Source organism: Octopus sinensis, linkage group LG5 (assembly GCF_006345805.1).
Source record: "Octopus sinensis linkage group LG5, ASM634580v1, whole genome shotgun sequence".
Lineage (NCBI taxonomy): Eukaryota > Metazoa > Mollusca > Cephalopoda > Octopoda > Octopodidae > Octopus > Octopus sinensis.
In genome coordinates this window covers 14,154,950-14,178,317 of record NC_043001.1, presented here as the reverse complement: position 1 = coordinate 14,178,317, position 23,368 = coordinate 14,154,950, and positions in this window count along the sequence as shown.

The window sequence follows — 23,368 nt, the reverse complement described above, 5'->3', positions numbered from 1 at the left end:
TATATATATATGTAGTTAAAAATCGTATAGGATACACCTGGTAGTTTGCCGGCAAAGCGCGTTCACTAGCTTAGTGTTTGTTGAGTATTTGATTAATCAGAGTGACAGAAGATGGAAGATACAAGTATTTTTATTCACCACTACGATTGTTTCGACCCATCTAGCATCGATCCTCATACAAACATACATATACATACATGCGTGTGTGTTTGTGTGTGCATCTGTGTGTGGCCCAACACTTATTGACAACTGGTGTTGATTTGCTTATGCGGTTCGGCTAGAGTGAACAACAATAAGTACCAGATTTAAAAAAAAAACACTAGGGTCAATATGTTCGACTAAATCCTTTTACCTTCCGGTGGTTATCCTTTTTCTTCTTTTATTTTGGAAAAAAGAGAACATTTTGAACTTACCATTCGCACAAATGCCTAGATGTGTGCGTGTGTGCGTATTTGTGTTTTGTGTATGTTGAATAGTCCAGTTCCTTGACTTAGACCATCCATGTCTTCGACCAACAATCAGAAACAATTTCTCTGCACTTTCTCCCATTTTCTCAATTCTTATCCATTTCAAAATTTGTGTATTGAGCAACTGTAAGTAAATTAACCGCTCTTACCAAATTTTCCCCACAGATACTTCGACATTTCTTCCATTTTCGAGCATCTCTTGAACACGAATAGCCGTATGTTTGGTCCATTCTGTTTATTATTACTTGGCAGATGTACAATATTAATCTACAGCCATCTCCTCTAGCACGCCAAGTGTTATCTTCGTCACCATACTCACTACCAAACCATAACCGTGTTTCGTTTACTGTATTTACTGACGGTTTTTTTAAATACTTGAGGAAATTTTTTCTCCTATGTTATTTTAATTAAAAATAATTTGATCTTTGTCCTGATATTTCCTCGCTAAGTTGTCAAATATCTCAAATTACAAACACGACTCTAAAGATTTGTTTTGCTAATCGCTTCCGACCGACCAAACATATTGATTGTACGTATGTCGAACTACGTTTGTAAAAAGCAACAACAACAACAACAACAACAACAACAACAACAACAACACACACATATATAAATATATACATGTATAAATATATATATATACTCACACACACACATATATATATATACATATAATATATATATATATATATCTATATATATATACATATATATATATATATATATATACATAATATATATATATATATATCATATATAAATATATACATGTATAAATATATATATATACTCTCACACACACACACACACGTATATATATATATATACATATATATATATATATATTATATATATACACATATGTATATATACACACATATATATACACACATACATATATATATTTATATATACATATACAGACACACACACATATATATATACATATATACATATATATATATATATTTATATATATATACATATATACACACACACATATATATATATACATACATACACACACACACACACATATATATATATACACATATTCGTGTGTATTTAGACATATACGTATATCTACACCTACGCCTATATAATTTCATATACGCAGACTCATATACACTTACATATTTAAGCATGTATGCATAGGCATACAGCTACACATTCATATACACGTTAACATATACACACGTACACAAATACGCAAACACACGCATATTCGGATGTACACTCATACTTTCATACGCATATATATATATATATATATATATATATATACACACACATACACATACATACATTCACACACACACACGTTATATTGATATTTATTATTATGTCTAGTTTATTCTTTTACTAGTTAGTCATTTGACTGCGGCCTTGCTGGAGCACCGCCTTTAGTCGAAGAAATCGACTCCAGGACTTATTCTATCTGTCTCTTTTGCAGAACCGCTAATTTACGGGGATGTAAACACACCAACATCGGCTGTGGGAGGACAAACACAAACAGAAAAATACACAAATACATACGATGGGCTTCTTTCAGTTTCCGTCTACCAAATCCACTCACAAAGCTTTAATCGGCCCGAGACTATAGTAGAAGACACTAGCCCAAGGTACCACGCAGTGGGACTGAACCCGGAACCATGTGGTTGGGAAGTAAGCTTCTTACCACTCAGCCACTCCTGCGTTATACATAAAAACACTAAAACTTCGATTGAACGATTATTCGGTATGTATTAGTACCGTATCACAATTTTACAGAGAAAAGGCTAACAGTGAGTTCGAAGTGTCGCCGTCTATGACATTCGAAAACATTCATCAATATACATAACACACTGTTATATTTGGTACAATCGTTCTAAAGGCGGCGAGCTAGCAGAAACGTTAGCACACCGAGCGAAATGCTTAGCGGTATTTCGTCTGCCGCTACGTTCTGAGTTCAAATTCCGCCGAGGTAGACTTTGCCTTTCATCCTTTCGGGGTCGATTGATTAAGTACCAGTTACGCACTGGGGTCGATGTAATCGACTTAATAACTATGTCTGTCCTTGTTTGTTCCCTCTGTGTTTAGCCCTTTTGTGGGTAATAAAGAAATACGCATTTCGTCTGCCGCTACGTTCTGAGTTCAAATTCCGCCGAGGTCGACTTTGCCTTTCAGCCTTTCGAGGTCGATTAATTAAGTACCAGTTACGCACTGGGGTCGATGTAATCGACTTAATAACTATGTCTGTCCTTGTTTGTTCCCTCTGTGTTTAGCCCTTTTGTGGGTAATAAAGAAATACGCATTTCGTCTGCCGCTACGTTCTGAGTTCAAATTCCGCCGAGGTCGACTTTACCTTTCATCCTTTCGAGGTCGATAAATTAAGTACCAGTTACGCACAGGGGTCGATATAATCTACTTAATCCGTTTGTTTGTCCTTGTTTGTCTTCTCTGTGTTTAGCCCCTTGTGGGTAGTAAAGAAATAGGTATTTCGTCTACCGTTACGTTCTGAGTTCAAATTCCGCCGAGGTCGACTATGCCTTTCATCCTTTCGGGGTCTCCGTTTGTCTGTCCTTGTTTGTCCCCTCTGTGTTTAGCCCCTTGTGGGTAGTAAAGAAATAAATATTATCGCTCTTAGCTATGGTTTAGCTTCGACAGTAATTCTTCTGTCTGATTAAATAAACATATTATTTGATTTTTTCTCTTTCCTTTTGGACATGTCGCTGCTTGCTCACACTTGCTTCTACAACATATAATTCCATTGATTTTGTAAAACAATAAAATTAAGTAACACAGTCAATTATTGTTGTTGTCTTAACGAACAAATTTTTAATTTCCTGGAGTTTTCGCCGGAATAAAACTGGCACTCTGTCGGTTACGACGACGAGTTTTCCAGGGGATCCCATCAATGGAACAGCCTGTTCGTAATATTAACGTGAAAGTGGTTGAGGATTCCGCAGTCGAGCGTACCCTTAATGTAACTCTCAGGGAGTTTCAGCGTGTCACAGAATGATGTGATAAGGCTGGCCATTTTGAATTACTCCTACTACTCATTTTTGTCAGTTCTGTGAACTGCAGCAATGTGAATAAAATTGACTTGCTCCAGGGTAAAATACGCCACCGAGAATCGAACCCGAACCACTAAGCCACGTACCTTCACTTCACAGGAATAACACTACCACTAGTAACAGTTGAATATATTCTTTATTATTAATAGTTTATAAAGCGGCGAGCTGGCAGAATCGTTAGCACGTCGGGCGAAATGCTTAGCAGTATTTCGTCTGCTGTTACGTTCTGAGTTCAAATTCCGCCGAGGTCGACTTTGCCTCTCATCCTTTCGGGGTTGATAAATTAAGTACCAGTTACGCACTGGGGTCGATATGGTCGACTTAATCCGTCTGTCTGTCCTTGTTTACTTCCTCTGTGTTTAGCCCCTTGTGGGTAGTAAAGAAATAGGTATTTCGTCTGTCTTAAAGGCGGCGAGCTGGCAGAAACGTTAGCACGCCGGGCGAAATGCTTTGTGGTATTTCGTCTGCCGCTACGTTCTGAGTTCAAATTCCGCCGAGGTTGACTTTGCCTTTCAGCCTTTCGGGGTCGATTAAATAAGTACTAGTTACGCACTGGGGTCGATATAATCGACTTAATCCGTTTGTCTGTCCTTATTTGTCCTCTCTGTGTTTAGCTCCTTGTGAGTAGTAAAGAAATAGGTATTTCGTCGGCCGCTACGTTCTGAGTTCAAATTCTGCCGAGGTCGACTTTGCCTTTCATCCTTTCGGGGTCGATAAAATAAGTATCAGTTGAGCACCGGGGCGATGTAATCGACTCATTCCCTGCCCCAAAATGGCTGCCTTAGTGGCAAAATTTGGAACCTTTATTATATTAAAAGTACGCATCCATCATTTAGTCTAAGTTCGATGGATGGACTTGACAACAGAAGGGCTGGTAGAATGACTATCATCGTCTTATTACGGCTCACTGCGTTCACAGTTCAAATCCCACCGCGGTCATCTTTGTCTTCTATTCTTCAGGTATCAATAAAATAAAATATATCAAGTACAGACGTATAAATGACTAGGAACAATTTATTTATCTTTAAAGTATCATAAATAATAATGGAATTATAAAAGAAGATACTTTAAAATTGGAAACTATTTTAAATCAAACAGATATTTATTTAGTTCGGTATTTTTAAAATGAGTGAAATGTTTTTCTTCAAGTTTCGCTTCTTTATTTCAGAATTAAAATAATATTTCTTTGCATGCAATCTGTTATCAATTTACATACAAACTATGTCTGCAAGCTACTGTCCCTCATTCTATTCAAAGAAAAATTTTAATTTATTTTTCGTTGAAACGACCGTCTCCTAAAAAAGCGTACTGATAGCTCGCCAGCCATTGCTATTAAAACTTTAGATAATTTATCACAAAATAATTTACAAATTTCTGAGATGAGTACATACTGTAGATTTCGAGGCGAAATTTTAAAAATATGATAAAAATAAATTCATAGAAAAATATTTGTTCAAAAGAAACACGATATTTAAAAACACGAGACTATTTTGTTCATTTGCATGCCTAGATTTTGGCGCTAATGAAGTCTGGAAGCATTGCATGCAACGTTTTGGTTATGTTTAGTGGCAGCCAGTTTTCAGCCATAAATCAATTACACGGAATTTCAATGGCTCTGCTATTAGAACCGGTGTCAAGGTCTTTTCAGTGAAAAGATATGGTTTTCAATAGACTTGGAATATTTTCGTCGTCTCTTTATTTAAAATCTGGGACATGCATGCCTTTTTGTCTCCGACCGAAACTTCACATCATTTCAGAACTCAAACTTCCCCGAGAATAAGTCAGAACATAGAAATAAAATTTCACTATACTTAACGTAGTTGATTAAAGTTAGATGCACACTGTTTTTAACAAAAGTTTACATTTTCTATAATTTTCTACCATGTTTATCAGCGATATTTGCCACCTACTTAATTCCGATAACGACTTTACTACGTATAAAAACCTATGCTTCTTTTGTAAACGAACACGAAAAATTCGACGCACCTGCATTTAGCAGGATGTCTTTGTGTTATGTGAGACATTATATAGCATACATACATTGACCATCATGGTTTTGGGTTTTATATATATTCAGTTCAAAGGCGGCGAGCTGGCAGAAACGTTAGCAGTATTTCGTCTGCCGTTACGTTCTGAGTTCAAATTCCGCCGAGGTCGACTTTGCCTTTCATCCCTTTGGGGTCGATAAATTAAGTACCAGTTACGCACTGGGGTCGATATAATCGACTTAATCCCTTCGTCTGTCATTGTTTGTCTTCTCTGTGTTTAGCTCCTTGGGTAGTAAAGAAATAGGTATTTCGTCTGTCGTTACGTTCTGAGTTCAAATTCCGCCGAGGTCGACTTTGCCTTTCATCCTTTCGGGGTCGATAAATAAAGTACCAGTTTCGCACTGGGGTCGATGTAATCGACTTAATCCGTTTTTCTGTCCTTGTTTGTCCCCTCTATGTTTAGCCCCTTGTGGGTAGTAAAGAAATATATATATATATATATTCAGTTCATATATATTCAGTAATTTTGTTCTGAATTTTAAATGTATACTTAACAAATACAAAGATACTAATTATTGTCGTATGACGGAGCATAACGTAAGAGGAGACCTTATTTGGTATGTAAGCAATACAAATAAGGAATTCACCACAATTTAGGAATTCTGGTAAGATAGGTACAAATTGTAGTTTATATTAGGCTTATATGCGAAAGGAATTCTGGAAACTGTCTGAACGGTTTATCAGACGCGAGGTTTAGTTTCTGTTACCCAAGAGTTTGTGGAGGCGCGTGGCCCAGTGGTTACGGGTGTTGGACTCACGATCGCAAGATTGTAGTTTCGATTGCTGGACCAGGCGATGCATTGTGTTCTTGAGCAAAACACTTCATTTTATGTTGCTCCAGGCCACATTGTATGACGGACCTATGTTCCGTCCAGGGAGGAATATATACGCCAGAGAAACGGGGAAACCGGGGCTATGTTCCTTACAGAGTAATGTGGACTAATCAGTTGATCTAATTATGTTGTTTCACATGAAATGTCTCATTCTTAATTACTTGTTATTCCAGTAATTTAAAAACTCAATCAGGTATACTTGCATTTATTTCGACTCTTATTCTCTCCCAACAAATATTGTTGAGATACAAAATTCGTATCCACAAACCTTATGAAAATGATAACAATGAAACTATGTTGAGTGATTTTCTCGTATGAGTACCATCTGGGTCACTATGCCGAAGAAGCTCTACGGAATATCAAGCGGGCCTTTGGTAATGGTTTTATTGACATCAGAACTGTTCAGAGCTGGTGCCAAAGCTCTCGTTCAGGTGATGATAGTCTTGAAAATAAACCAAGGGGTAGGCCAAAATCAGTTATTTGGCATGATGGATACATAAATTTGGTTGAACAAAATCGGAGAACAAAGGCTCCTAAACTTTCATCAGAACTCCAAACAAGACAAGCAAACACATAGGCGCAGGAGCGGCTGTGTGGTAAGTAGCTTGTTTACCAACCACATGGTTCCGGGTTCAGTCCCACTGCGTGGCACCTTGGGCAAGTGTCTTCTGCTATAGCCTCGGGCCGACCAAAGCCTTGTGAGTGGATTTGGTAGACGGAAACTGAAAGAAGCCTGTCGCATATATGTATATATATATATGCGTGTGTGTGTTTGTGTGTCTTTGTTTGTTCCCCTAGCATTGCCTGACAACCGATGCTGGTGTGTTTATGTCCCCGTTACTTAGCGGTTCGGCAAATGAGATCGATAGAATAAGTACTGGGCTTACAAAAGAATAAGTCCCGGGGTCGAATTGCTCGATTAAAGGCGGTGCTCCAGCATGGCCGCAGTCAAATGACTGAAACAAGTAAAGAGTATAGGTTTGTTTTACATCAACTAAACGAGATTTTAAAAATTAGCGTTTCTTATTGATTTCTGTACTGGAAAAAAAGAACCATTTTTGTATCAAATCATTACTTGTGATGAAAGATGGATACTCTTTGACAACAGCAGAAGAACAGGACAGTGATTAGATGCAGGAGAGTCACCTAAACACTACCCAAACCCACCATTGCACCCTAAAAAAAGTTAGTGATCACTGTATGGTGGTCTGCGAAAGGAGTTATTCATTATTCGTTTTTACAACAAGGGAAAATGGTAACAGTAATATATTATTGCCAGGAAATTGATTGTATGCATGAGAATTTGAAAAAGAAGCAACCCAGACTGAAGAATAGAGATGGCCTAATTTTGCTCCACGACAATGCACGTTCTCACACTCCTCAAGCTACGATCCAAAAGTTGCAAAGCCTGAATTATAAGATTTTGCAACTTCCTCCCTATTCCCCTGGTATCTCTCCTACTGATCATCACTTATTTAAGCATTTTGAGCTTTTCATAAGCAATAAAACATTCTCAAATAGAGAAGAGGTAATTGATGCATTTGGACAGTTTATCACAGAAAAGATGAATCTCTATATAAAGCTGAAGTTGTCTGTGTGTGTATGACAGGTTTGGTAGCCTTCAACTGACACTATCTCCTCCGAGACCCTGCGGCGCAAGTTGACCAAAATTGAGAGTATGATAGAAGAAGGCTTGCTCTTCCTTCCGTAGAAGAAAAAATTCAAATCAGACCATGTTAACACCGAAAATTATTTATATCAAAAAGGTGCTTTTTTCTATGAAAATCCATATTCTTTACGATCTTTTGACTGTTGTGTCGCCATTTTTCGGTGTATTTCAACCAGAAAAATGTCCACTTAAAGAGAATAACAAGCTACATGATGGAAAATGTTTACTTTTCAAAAATTCCAATTCTAAAGGGTCGAAACAAACCCGAACAACGCCTAGCGATACTGCTAGTTTTTTTTTAAAGACGGTGAAACATCATAAATGAACGTGGATTATGATCCACTTTGATTAAATAAATCAATTCTCTAACTTTTCTGGAACAATTTATTGTTACCTTTCAAATACGACATTTCAAGTGAAACAACCTAATAATTAGAGTCGAGGAGTGTAACAAGGACATAGGTGTTCTTTTAAGATTAGAGAACTGAGAAATGGTTGCGGAAGCTGCAACTTCAGTTGGCAACAAAACCTTTTTCTCAAAGTTTCTCTCTCGATGCCAGAGACGGGCTGAGTAAAATGTGCAAAGGAAACGAGATGCTGCAAGATTGACTCACCTAGGCATCACAGGTGAAGATGGAGAGGATGAGGATGATGAGGAGGAGGGGGAATAAGCGTACAAAGGTAACGTACATAAAACAAAAAGGTGACCTATCTGAATATCTAAGTACTTAAGATGATTTCCTCCTCTTCGTCGTCGTTCTTCTTCTTCTTCCTCCTCCGCCATCTCTTCCTTCATCTCTTCCTCTGCCTTTTCCTTTATACTCTTCCTCCTCCTCCTTCACCTCTTCCTCCATACTCTTCCCCCTCCTCCTCCGCCCTTTCCTACATACTCTTCTTCCTCCACCTCTTCTCCTTCTCTTTATATTCTTTCTCCGCCTCTTCCTTCATACACTTACCTCTCCTCCTCATCTGCCTTTCCCTTCATACACTTCCTCCCCCTTCGCTTTTCCCTCCATACTTTTCCTCCTACATCTTTTCCTGCATCCTCTTCCTCCTCCTTCTCCGCCTTTTCCTCCATACTCTTCTTCCTCCTCCACCTCTTCCTTCATACTATTCCTCCTCCTTCTCCTCCGCCTTTTCCTCCATACTTTTCCCCCTCCTCCGCCTTTTCCTGTGTACCTCTCCTGGTCCTCCACCTCTTCCTCCTCCTCCGACTCTTCCTTCATGCTATTCCTCCTCCACTTTTTCCTCCATACTCTTCCGCCTCCTTCTCCGCCTTTTTCTTCATACTCTTCCTCCTCCTCCGCCTCTTCCTACTTACACTTCCTCCTCCTCCGCCTCTTCCTTCATGCTATTCCTCCTCCTCCGCCTTTTCCTTCATACTCTTCCTCCTCCTCCGCCTCTTCCTTCATGCTCTCTTCCTCCTCCTCCCCCCCCTTCACCTTTTCCTTCGTACACTTCCTCCTCTTCCACCTCTTCCTTCATACTCTTCCTCCTCCTCCGCCTTCATACTCTTCTTCCTCCTTAGCCTTCATCTCCGGGTTTTATGATGATGATGATGATGATGATGAATTGTCAGTACACGCGTGTGTATGTGTGTGTGTGGGCGTGTGTGTGTGGGCGTGTGTGTGTGGGCGTGTGTGTGTGTGTGGTGTGTATGCGAGTGTGTGTGTATGTGTGTACCATCATAAAACAATCAATCAATTTCTTCCTCCTTTCGTTGATATTCATTTCTTTCAAGAAAATTCTAATTTCTCTTTGAAATTACAAATATTGATTGAGTCGACGATTTTAAATAACTCTCAGCATTTTCAGAAGCATAAACATTTGTTGTTCACAATATTCTTTTTAATTATCCATAACTGATAATTTATTTTAACTAAGATACATTCATCAAGATAAATAATGGCGTAGATTGGTTATCACGATTTTTTTTTTTTTACCAAAAAACAAGAATCATGTTTTTTCCTGAAAAATTTTAATTCTTGATATTCCTCCAATATTTTCACCTTGTGTTTATTATTTGGCAAAAAAGGTTATGTATTTAACTCTGCTTCAACTTTGATATATAAAAGCGAAATGTTTCCAAAAATTATAACATGATTCGCATAAAATGTAATGATTACCAGAAAATCTTCAAAGCAATGTCGTTACTTCAAAACTTTGAATCAGGCTTGTGAAAAAATAATACAAAAATCAAAAAATCCAGCAAACAAAACTAATAAAAGACATCTAAAAACAAAAAGAAGTGGCTGTGTGGTAAGTAGCTTGCTTACGAACCACATAGTTCCGGGTTCAGTCCCACTGCGTGGCACCTTGGGTAAGCGTCTTCTTCTATAGCCTCGGGCCGACCAAAGCCTTGTGAGTGGATTTGATAGACGGAAACTGAAAGAAGCCCGTTGTAAATATGTATATATATATATGTATGTGTGTGTGTGTGTCTGTGTTTGTCCCCCCAACATCACTTGATAACCGATGCTGGTGTGTTTACGTCCCCGTAACTTAGCGGTTCGGCAAAAGAGACCGATAGAATAAGTCCTAGGCTTACAAAGAATAAGTCCTGGGGTTGATTTGCTCGACTAAAGGCGGTGCTCCAGCATGGCCACAATCAAATGACTGAAACAAGTAAAAGAGTAAAGAAAAAGCAAAACAAAATGAGAAGTGGATCTCCGTCGGTTTCGGTGATGATTACTCTAATAGATCATTAATGAAGTGAACAACCACCTGCTCATATGAATACTGGCACTCCGTCGCTTACGACGACGAGCATTCCCGTTGATCAGATCAACGGAACAGCCTGATCGTGAAATTATCGTACACCACAGACGCGTGTACCCTTAAGTGAGTTTCAGCGTGACACAGAGTGTGACTATGCCGGCCCTTTGAATTACAGGTACAACTCATTTTTGCCAGCCGAGTGGACTGGGGCAACATGAAATAACGTGCCTTGCACAAGGACACAACCCACTGCCTGGAATCGAACTCACAACCTTATGATTGTGAGCCGAATACCCTAACCACTAAGCCATGCGCCTTCACATATCATTGTAAGTGACTAAGTGTTACAGAGGCAGGGGTATGATTAATGTAATTCTCAGGAATATATTTCTTTATTGCCCACAGGGGGCTCAACAGAGAGAGGACAAACAAGGACAGACAAAGGGATTAAGTCGATTACATCGACCCCAGTGCGAAATTGGTAACTTTATTTATCGACCCCGAAAGGATGAAAGACAAAGTTGACCTCGGCGGAATTTGAGCTCAGAACTTAACGACAGACGAAATACCTATTTTTTACTACCCACAAGGGGCTAAACACAGAGGGGACAAACAAGGACAGACAAACGGATTAAGTCGATTACATCGACCCCAGTGCGAAATTGGTAACTTTATTTATCGACCTCGAAAGGATGAAAGGCAAAGTCGACCTCGGCGGAATTTGAGCTCAGAACTTAACGACAGATGAAATAACGCTAAGCATTTCGCCCGGCGCGCTAACGTTTCTGCCAGCTTGTAATTCTCAGGAATAGTCATCAATGTTGAAGAATGTGTGGAAAATATGGCTTATTGACAAAAAAACGCCTTCCATACTAATTCCGTTTACCCAATTTCACTCAACGACCTTGGTCGACCTCTATATAACATCTTGTTCAAGATGTCATATAATGGATTTGAAAATGGGGCTTTATCAATGCGGTACAAACAGACAGACGCGTGCAGAACACACCCATTATGCGTCCACATCTGAGGATGTAAGCGCGTTCTCCGCGTACGAGACTTTAAGTTGTGTGCAAGGGAGTTAACCTCAGTAAAACTACAACTGAATATGTTGCTTGTTACCTTTTCCTGTTTCTATATTCATTAAAAACACCACAATGTATACATATGTGTATAGAAATATATGTGCGTATATACATACACACATATGTATATACACATACGTATATACGTATGCATATATAAATTTATATTGATTTGTATATGTGCATATAAATATGTATTATATATATATATATATATATATATTATATATATATATAATATTATATATATATCTGTGTGTGTGTGTGTGTGTGTAGGTAAATCTGTGGCATTGTGTGACGAAGTTGGTTCTTTGAAAAACAGGTTTCCGCGCAGTTTCCGTCTTTCATCTACACTTACAAAATGTGCATACATACATTTGAAAATGCACACACACACACATACACTCACACACGTACTTATACACACATACACGCACATATGCACACAACTATACCTATGACAGAAATCACATATATATTAAGGCGGCGAGCTGTCAGAAACGTTAGCACGCCGGGCGAAATGCTTAGCGATATTTCGTCTGCCGTTACGTTCTGAGTTCAAATTCCGCCGAGGTCGACTTTGCCTTTCATCCTTTCGGAGTCGATAAATTAAGTACCAGTTACGCACTGAGGTCGATATAATCGACTTGATTCCTTTGTCTATCCTTGTTTTTCCTCTCTATGTTTAGCCCCTTGTGGGCAATAAAAAAATAAGAAATCGCACACACACACACACACATAAAACAATATACGAGGGGTACCCAAAAGCAAACGGAAACGTTCTCTGAAGGGCAAACCAGTTGTATTTCAGGCTTCCGTCACTAGAAGCCACTTGATGCGACCCTCAGGCATCAGTATGCCAACCGGCGTCGTCAAGTGTAGTCCTACTTCCAGGTGGTGCATCGTAATTTTGCAGTGCTTCTCTTCTGTTCATCGATTTTTGCGATGATTCAAGCGAAAGAACCATGTGCTTCTGTGAAATTCTGTTTTCCGTTGGGGAAAACGGCGGCCGAAAACTGTTGCCATGCTTGTAAAAGCTCACATGGACGCTGCTGTAAGTAAAACATAAATTTACGAATGGTTTCCACGCTTTAGGACTGGTCACTTGCCGCTTGAAGACCAACCTCGTTCAGGGAGACTGTCAACCTCTCTAACGAATGGAAGCATGAAAATTAATGAACCAATCATGAAGGATCATCACTGAACAATTGACGAATTTGTTGATATTACTGGTGTGTCCTGGAGCTCCTGCCAACGAATTTTGAGCGAGAAATTGCGAATGAAAATAGTTACAGCAAAATTTGTGCCTCGCTTGCTCGCGGAAGATCAACAGCAGTCATGACTGAATGCGTGTCGTGAACTGAAAGAGCAGTTGAAAGTTGATCCGAAGTTTTTCTCGAAGGTCATCACTGGTGATGAAATCTGTTGCTACGGAATTTGCAAATCTGAAAGAGGTGGGAAAAAAAAACACCCCACAAAAAGGCATTAAAAGTCATCACTTCGCATAAGTTCCAGCACCGCTTCGAACAGTGGAAGACGCGTCTGGACCGATGCATTGCTTGAAAAGGAGAATACTTCGAAGGTGATAAAAGCATAAACATGTAAATCCAAGTGAATAAAATAATACTGCAAAATTCCGGTTTCTTTTGGGTACCCCCTCATATTTATATAATATTTGCAGTATTTGATGAAGCAAAAAAATATATATTAAAAAAATTTGACAGTAATGTTTTCGGTAGGAGTGTTTACCTCGATGGAAAATTTTAGTAAATAAATACCCAGTGAGAGAGTGCTTATATGTTCACTCCTCCTGCTAGCAATAACAACAAAATTATCCTGTTTTCTTAACAAAAAATAAAGGCAGCCTTATTATCTAACGAAGGAACTTGATAGAGTATATCTATACGGACATCTAGAGTGTAAGTATATCTAATTAAAGCAGAGCTGATAATCATGTCTAATACGCTTTTGATCTTACGTTTACTTTCTCAAGGATTGACCTTAGGGAATACACAACAGCAATAGCAACAACAACAAAAAAACAAAACAAACAAACACAACACCGAAAAGAATTCCTCGGCTATATCTGAGAAATAGGAAATCTTAAGAGGAACAAATAAATAACATGTTTTTCACTGAGTTTTGTTGACTTTTGCCAACTTTTTTTGCAACATTAGTTTGGTATATATATTTTTTTTGGTGAACTACTGCTGTCGAAGGTGGGTTGTTTATGTCTATCTGCCACAACTGCTGGTTTTAGCTGCCATTATGGAACCGTTATGGGAAATAGTTAATGCCGTCATCACCGTTTCCTGCATGCAGCATTCTGATGCATATGGATGTTTGTATGCATGTATACATGTATACATATTAAAAAATTACATATGTGTATATATATATTACATGTATATCTATGTATGTATTAATATATAATATATATATATATATATACATGTAATCTATGTATATATATATATAACATGTATATCTATGTATGTATATATATACATACATGTATATCTATGTATATATATATATATATATATGCATATCTATATCTATGTATATATATATATGCACATCTATATCTATGTGTATATATATATATGCACATCTATATCTATATATATATATACATGTATATATATATATATATTATATATATATACATATCTATATATATATATATATATACATATCTATATATATATATATATATATATACATATCTATATATATATATATATATATATATATATAATACAAATATATATATATATATATATATAATATATATCTATATATATATATATATATATATAATATATATTATATATATATATATATATATATCTATATATAATATATATATCTATATATATATATATATATCTATATATAATATATATATATTATATAATATATATCTATATATATTATTCTATATATATATATATATATATATATATATATACATGTCTACTATCTATCTATCTATTATCTATCTATCTATCTGTCTGTCTGTCTGTCTGTCTAACCTGATTTTTAGAGAGAGAAAAATATTGATTTTTAAAAATATGATATGGACTTTTAGGTTTCCAGAGATTTCTTTTTCTATATTTTTTTCCCCATTTCGTTGTCAAAATAACATTTTGAAGTTATTTAGAGAATATTTAGACGATATTCGTTGTATGTTCAAAAAATAGTTAACAGCCAGAAATATTTTCAGTCTAGTGAATTCGAGCTGGTTTCCTCTCACGCTGCAAAAATATTCTTTCTTCGTCCTTCTCTAATGTAATACCAGAAAAAAAAACATCAAAAAAAAACATACTTATCACAGAACCTCATTTTTATCCCCATACTAATATATTTAAAATCATATGCATGGGGAAATAAAATATTAAATAAATTATAAAAGCAACAGAAAACACTCAGTATTTTGACAAAATTGTAATTTCTGTTGGTATTAAGATATTAGATAAAATTTGCATGCATGTAGTGCCCTTAGCGTGTCTGCCTGAGAAAAAATGGTCTGCAAAGCGGTCGTACCGTGCTCGAGCATTGCCACCCTGTGGAGTTATGGCGAAAAGCTGTTATCACGTGTAGGGCGGATCCGGCTATCGGCCGACTTCGATTAGATCACACCACCCGCTTCCTTTGTTTGGGAAGGATAGGCAGTTTTATCTGTCTAATGGACATGGAACTCTGGTAAATTGGCATGAAAATTAGATGAAGAAAGTAGTTTTTGTGAAGCGAGTTCCCTAATTAGAACTTATTAAAAGTATCCGACAGAACAGAAACGGTGAGCTTATATTATATAAATGTTGTCTTTAGCATTGAGAAACTGTTATGTCTGTTTGAAAGTAAGTCTATAGAAGAAGACACTTGCCCAAGGTGCCACGCAGTAGCACTGAACCCGGAACCATGTGGTTGGAAAGCAAGCTTCTTGCAACACAGCCATGCCTGTGCCTCTCTCCCCCTCTCTCTCTCTATATATATTATATGACGGGACGGCCAACATCACTTGATAACCGATGCTGGTGTGTTTATGTCCCCGTAACTTAGCGGTTCGGCAAAACAGACCGATAGAATAAGTACTAGGCTTACAAAGAATAAGTCCTGGGGTCGATTTGCTAGACTAAAGACGGTGCTCCAGCATGGCCGCAGTCAAATGACTAAAAGAAGTAAAAGAGTAAAGAGTAAAGAGTAAAGCAAAACAAAATGAGAAGTGGATCTCCGTCGGTTTCGGTCATGATTGCACTAATAAATCATTAATGAACTGAACAACTACCTGCTCATATGAATACAGGCACTCCGTCGGTTACGACGACGAGTATTCCCGTTGATTAGATCAACGGAACAGCCTGCTCGTGAAATTATCGTGCAAAGAATAAATCCTGGGGTCGATTTGCTCGACTAAAGGCGGTGCTCCAGCATGGCCGCAGAAAAATGACAGAAACAAGCAAAAGAATATATATAAATGTGTGTGTATGTATTTGTTCCCCTACTACTTGACAACCTGTGTTGGTTTCTTTACGTTCCTGTCGCTTAGCTGTTTGGCGAAGACCCGATAGAACACATGCCATACGTGCAGTATTTGGGTCGACATATTCGACTAAAACCCCAACGGCGGCGATCTGGCAGAAACATTAGCACGCCGGGCGAAATGCGTAGCCGTATTTCGTCTGCCATTACATTCTGAGTTCAAATTCCGCCGAGGTCGACTTTGCCTTTCATCCTTTCGGGGTCGATGAATTAAGTACCAGTTGCGTACTGGGGTCGATGTAATCGACTTAATCCGTTTGTCTGTCCTTGTTTGTACTCTCTGTGTTTAGCCCCTTGTGGGTAGTAAAGAAATAGGTATTTCGTCTGTCCTTACGTTCTGAGTTCAAATTCCGCCGAGGTCGACTTTGCCTTTCGTCCTTTCGAGGTCGATAAATTAAGTACCATTTACGCACTGGGTCGATGTAATCGAATTAATATGTTTGTCTGTCCTTGTTTGTCCCCTCTGTGTGTAGCCCCTTGTGTCGATGTAATCGAATTAATCTGTTTGTCTGTCCTTGTTTGTCCCCTCTGTGTGTAGCCCCTTGTGTCGATGTAATCGAATTAATCTGTTTGTCTGTCCTTGTTTGTCCCCTCTGTGTGTAGCCCCTTGTGGTTAGTAAAGAAATATATTTAACTAAAGCCCTTTAAGGTGATGCCCCAGCATGGCCGCAGTCCAACGACTAGAAACGCATAACGGATAAAAGAATTGTTGGCAGCTGGAGAAATTCCTGGAAAGAAATGTGGGCGACGTCTTCAATTTCATCCCGACCCGTTCCATTCACACACACCACCACCACCACAACCAACAACAACAACAACAAGAGCAACAGCAGAAAAGTTATTCCAGTAACTTTTTTAAAACAAAAAAAAAAAAAAAAATGAATACAAACAATTTTGTCCTCATAAACCATCTCTTTAGCAAATAATTGCTGAATGAGGTTAAAAAGTTAAAGAAGCCACAATAATTTCCTGGTGTGAATAATCTATGTGTTTTTAAATTCATTAATTTTAATAACCATTTTGTTGACTATTTTTTTTTTTAATTAGAAATTTATTAGCTAATTGATTTTTGTTGATGTTATTTTGTTCAATTAGTTATTAATGGTAAATTGATCATCGTATTGATAAATGAGTATTCAGCAGATCAGGTATTGTTTCAGATTGTTTATGTGGATCGGGTATATATTTTTTTATTATTCCAAGTTCGCTTTATATTTCAATATCGTTTAGGACAATGAACTGTTTTGCCGTTCTCTGTCGTTATATCTATATCACATATAAACAATTTGAATCGAAACATTTATAGATAAAGGAACATTTAAAAACACAGAGGACTGTCATATATTTTCTATTGTTCCATTACGTTAAAATATTTGCTATATATATATAACATAGGTGTAGGAGTGGCTGTGTTGTAAGTAGCTTGCTTAAGAACCACATGGTTCTGGGTTCAGTCCCACTGCGTGGCACTTTGGGCAAGTGCCTTCTGCTATAGCTTCGGGCTGACCAAAGCCTTGTGAGTGGATTTGGCAGACAGAAACTGAAAGAAGCCCCGTCGTATATGTGCATATATATATGTATGTGTGTGTGTGTGTTTGTGTGTCTGTGTTTGTCTCCCTAACATCGCTTGACAACCAATGCTGGTGTGTTTACGGCCCCGTAACTTAGCGGTTCGGCAAAAAAGACTGATAGAATAAGTACTAGGCTTACAAAGAATAAGTCCCGGGGTCGATTTGCTCGACTAAAAGGCGGTGCTCCAGCATGGCCGCAGTCACATGACTGAAACACGTAAAAGAGTAACTACATAAATAATATTTTTATAAACAAACCCCAAAGGCTTTGCGAGTTACTGAGAGAATGCTACTATGGAAGGCTCAAAGTATAATAACTGTACAATAACTGTATATAAAATATATCAATGATGTTTAATCTTCGATTTTAAAGCAACAATTTTTAAATATAAACAAACGACCAAAACATGATGAGCTAACCTCAGGCTGAATCGAACCCACAAATCTTAGCTGTTATGGCTCCTTGCGAATCTGATTGGCCAAACGCTCACCCATCAATTTCAGTCAAAATAGGGGTAGCTTATCCTGTTCAGGCTACATTATTAGCATTATCATGCGTTCGAGAATATATATATATGTGTGTGTGTATATATATATTATAAACAATACATTCAAAAGAGATAGCTCAAAAATTCAATCACAACTACCATCCACAACAAGTCACTTTCAGGGCACTTGACCATTTAATATCCTACTACTATCATAGCACTCCCGCATTATTCTTCTCCTCTTTCTTCTTGTTCTTCTCTGCCAAAAATTCACAACAACCTCGAAGCGTCTCAGCAGTGGTCTCACGATGCTCCTTCCGGAATAAAAAAGAAAAGCCGTTGGAAAACCGCTGCTATAGCAGCGACTCTATCTAAGAATATCTGAAGAAGGAATTTTATTCCGAAATATTATCAGACTATGGCTGACTAAATTACAACAGGTATATAGAGCCCATTGTCTATATTATAGTGTATTGTTGTACCATTCAAAACTTTTTATTCTTTACAAACAATACACAATGCTTCAAGCGAACTACAATACTCTCCTATAGATAAATATGTATGTATATATATATATATATATATATGTGTGAGTGTGTGTGTAAAATGAAATAAACACGTAAGAGGCCTTTCTTCCTTTATCTCTACCTCTCTTTACTTCTTTTCTCCACTATTAAGAGGAAAACATATTAATTTTTAAATGACGTAATACTAATTCATTTTTATAATTTCAAGTTACGTCGTGCTGAAGCGTTCAGAACGAGGGCGAAACGGTACTAACTAAGCCTACCGGAAAATTTTATAAAAAAAATTATATAGAAATAATATATGCTCTTTCCACTCTTTTCTCAACATAAAGAAAAAACAAAAGGCAGCTTAGAAGCTATGCTCTTCCCTTAAATAGTACACTCTCTCTTTCCCTAAGTAGTCTTTCCAAGTGAGCGAACCACGTGACATAACATTACTGTCAGCTAAAAGAAACGTGAGAGGTTGGCTACCAATTACATTTCGGACTACCTGACATTTCTTCGTCTCAGATTAAGTAATATAAATGTATTTTCTACTGTTTTAAATTTACATTAACCGATGATTTAAAGGCTAAAATTCCTGTTTTTCTACTCTATTAACAATGCCTATTTAACTAATAATTTAGTTAATATAATTGCATTTTTCTGCTATTTTAACTGTCACTTAAACTAATGATTTAAGTAGTGCAGAAGTTATAGGCGCACGCATGGTTGTGTGGTTAAAAAGTTCTCAAACACATAGTTTCGGGTTCAATACCAATGGACAGCAATGAACAGTGTATTCTATTATTTTCACATGCCAAACAATCTCTTGTTAGTGAATTTGATAGACGGAAACAGTATCGAAGCTTGCAGTTTGTATAAATGTCCACATATGCATACACACATGTATATGTATATATATATATATATATATATATATAATATATATACATGTAGGCGTAGGAGTGGCTGTGTGGTAAGTAGCTTGCTTGCCAACCACATGGTTCCGGAGTCAGTCCCACTGCGTGGCATCTTGGGCAAGTGTTTTCTACTATAGCTTCGGGCCTACCAAATCCCTGTGAGTGGATTTGGTAGACGGAAACTGAAAGAAGCCTGTCGTATATATATGTGTATATATATATATATAATATATATATATATATATATATATATATATATATATATATGTGTGTGTGTGTGTGTGTGTGTATATGTTTGTGTGTCTGTGTTTTCCCTCCCAACATCGCTTGACCACCGATGCAGGTGTGTTTACGCGCCCGTAACTTAGCGGTTCAGCAAAAGAGACCGATAGAAGAAGTACTAGACTTACAAAGAATAAGTCATGGGGTGGATTTGCTCGACTAAAGGCGGTGCTCCAGCATGGCCACAGTCAAATGACTGAAACAAGTAAAAGAGTAAAAGAGAGTAAAGAGTATATATATATATAAACACACACACTCACACACACACACACACACACACACACACACACACACACATATATATATAGTCCAAATTTACAGTAGACAAAAGACGTATATGTTTATGTTGACGATGCAAACGGGAAAAATAAAACTCAAAATATGAGTATACATGTATTTTTTTTATTACTATTTGACAAGAGAGTGACTCTTTAATGAGTGCTAACGTACGATAGTCTCGGCCCCTGAGTCACTTTGTTTTATATCTATCTATCTATCTATCTATCTATCTATCTATCTATCTATCTATCTATCTATCTATCTATATATCTGTCTGTCTGTCTGTCTGTCTGTCTATCATTATATTTACTCACACACATACACACGCTCGCGCACACACACGCTCGCGCACACACACGCTCGCGCACACACACGCTCGCGCACACACACGCTCACACACATACACTTTAGATTCAACGTCGGTATATGATTTAGTATTTGTTGTTATCAAGTGCAACTTAGATGGCTTGATTGATTCGAGAAGCTCGATAAAATATTTGTCAACAAAAGAAAGCAACTAAAAGCTGTAACTTTTATTTTATTGCGTTGATAAAGATAAAATTGGGCGATAAAAGTTATTTTAAGGATATAAAAAAGAAGAAACATACACACAAACATATATATATATACACATGTATGTAAGTTTGTATGTATTCATGTATCTATGTATGTATGTATGTATATATGTACGTGTGTGTGTGTGTGTTACAAATTCTTCTCTCTCACTTGTTCAACTATGAATGATCTGTGACGAAAATATAACCAGGTGCATTCCTTGAATGTCTTCTAATATATTTCAATTCGCAAAACGCTTGAGTGTAATAGATTTCCCTATGTTTAAATCATGCTGATAACTTCAAACAAGGATGAAAGGGTGCTATAACGGCTACCTATGGCTAACCATATTCCAGGTCTTTGTAATAAGAAGGGGCATGCATATTCGGTGCATCTTCTTCATTACTTACTCTTTTACTTGTTTCAGTCATGTGACTGTGGCCATGCTGGAGCACCGCCTTTTAGTCGAGCAAATCGACCCCAGGACCTATTCTTTGGAAGCCTAGTACTTATTCTATCGTTCTCTTTTCCCGAACCTCTAAGTTACAGGGATGTAAACACACCAGCATCGGTTGTCAAGCGATGTTGGGGGTGGGGACAAACACAGACACAAATACACACACACACACACACACACACACATATATATACATATACATATATACGACGGGCTTCTTTCAGTTTCCGTCTACCAAATCCACTCACAAGCCTTTGGTCGGCTCGAGGCAGTTGCTCTAGGTGCCACGCAGTGGGACTGAACCCGGAACCATGCGGTTGGTAAGCAAGCTACTTACCACACAACCACTCCTGTGCCTATTACTGTTAAATTTAAAATTCAAACTTCTCATGCCGTGATGAGTAAAACCTTATCTACTTGTGATTGTCTCCCTCATAATAACTGCCGTCAGAGACTCCACGTGTTACTGAATTATTCTCTCAGCTAAACCGAAAAAGATTTACTTTTGTGTTCGGTATGAATGGACAGGGAAATGCAACTATTCTATGCTGTGCTTAAATAAATAAACATTTTAAGGATTCAATCTATAAAACACCTTTGTTATTCCTACGAATATTTCCTTTATTTCTAACGAGTCTTTAAGCAATAGATTGAACGTCGATATATGATTTAGGATTTGTTGTTATCAAGTACAACTTAGATGGCTTGATTGATTCCAGAAGCTCGATAAAATATTTGTCAACAAAAGAAAGCAACTAAAAGCTGTAACTTTAAAAATAATCTTTTATTTTATTGTGTTGATAAAGATAAAATTGGGCGATAAACGTTAACAACAGCATCGTTCCAAACAACAAAAAAGTGGCAGAAACTTGAAAAATGCCAATGAATACTCCCGATAACTCCACAAAAAGAAAAGAAGCAGAAATATAAAGAATCTTCATGTGTCGCGTTAAAGATGATAAAATATAACAATAAGTACACATATGATTGGAACAAGTAAAAAGGTAACAGTTAAAAAAATTGTGAAACCTGATCAGTAATCGAGATTAGGTAAACAACAAATTTATTGAAACTGTGAGGGAGCCTCGATGTGGTTTTTTGATCTGGTAAGAATAACAAGCTGGTCTTCTTCAAATGTTTTACCGTCTTTAGATAATGTAAAGATACGTTTGATAATGTGGTTCTAGATACAGAGTGTGTCTGAAAAAGGGAAACAGAAGAGATAATCACGGTTTGAAAGTGTCTTGTGTTTTTACAAGAGTAGATCTGACTTGAGGCAAAACAGCAACTGCAGCAGCAGCAGCAGTGAAGGTGCAATGGCCCAGTGGTTAGGGCAGCGGATTCGCGGTCAGAGGATCGCAGTTTCGATTCCCAGACCGAGCGTTGTGTGTGTTTATTGAGCGAAAACACCTAAAGCTCCACGAAGCACCGGCAGGGGGTGGTGGCGATCCCTGTTGTACTCTTTCGCTCCAACTTTCTCTCACTCTTTCTTCCTGTTTCTTGTCCCCGATTTCCTACGCAACCGCTGAGCCTGGATGCGCATTCATCCATCCGTCGATGCTCTCGGTGTCGGGGGTTTACCTGCTTTCTCTTCTGCGGGTCTTACGAATAGCAAAGGACCACGTTTCGGACTTCTCCCATCTTGCGAGCTCTGGGACGAAGACCGTTCGCTCAACAGCAACAGCAGTGGAGGCGCAATGGTTCAGTGGTTAGGGCAGCGGACTCGCGTTCGGAGGATCGTGGTTTCGATTCCCAGACCGGGCGTTGTGTGCGTTTATTGAGCGAAAACACCTAAAAGCTCCACGAGGCTCCGGCAGGGGTTGGTGGCGACTCCTGTTGTACTCTTTCGCTCCAGCTTTCTCTCATTCTTTCTTCCTGTTTCTTGT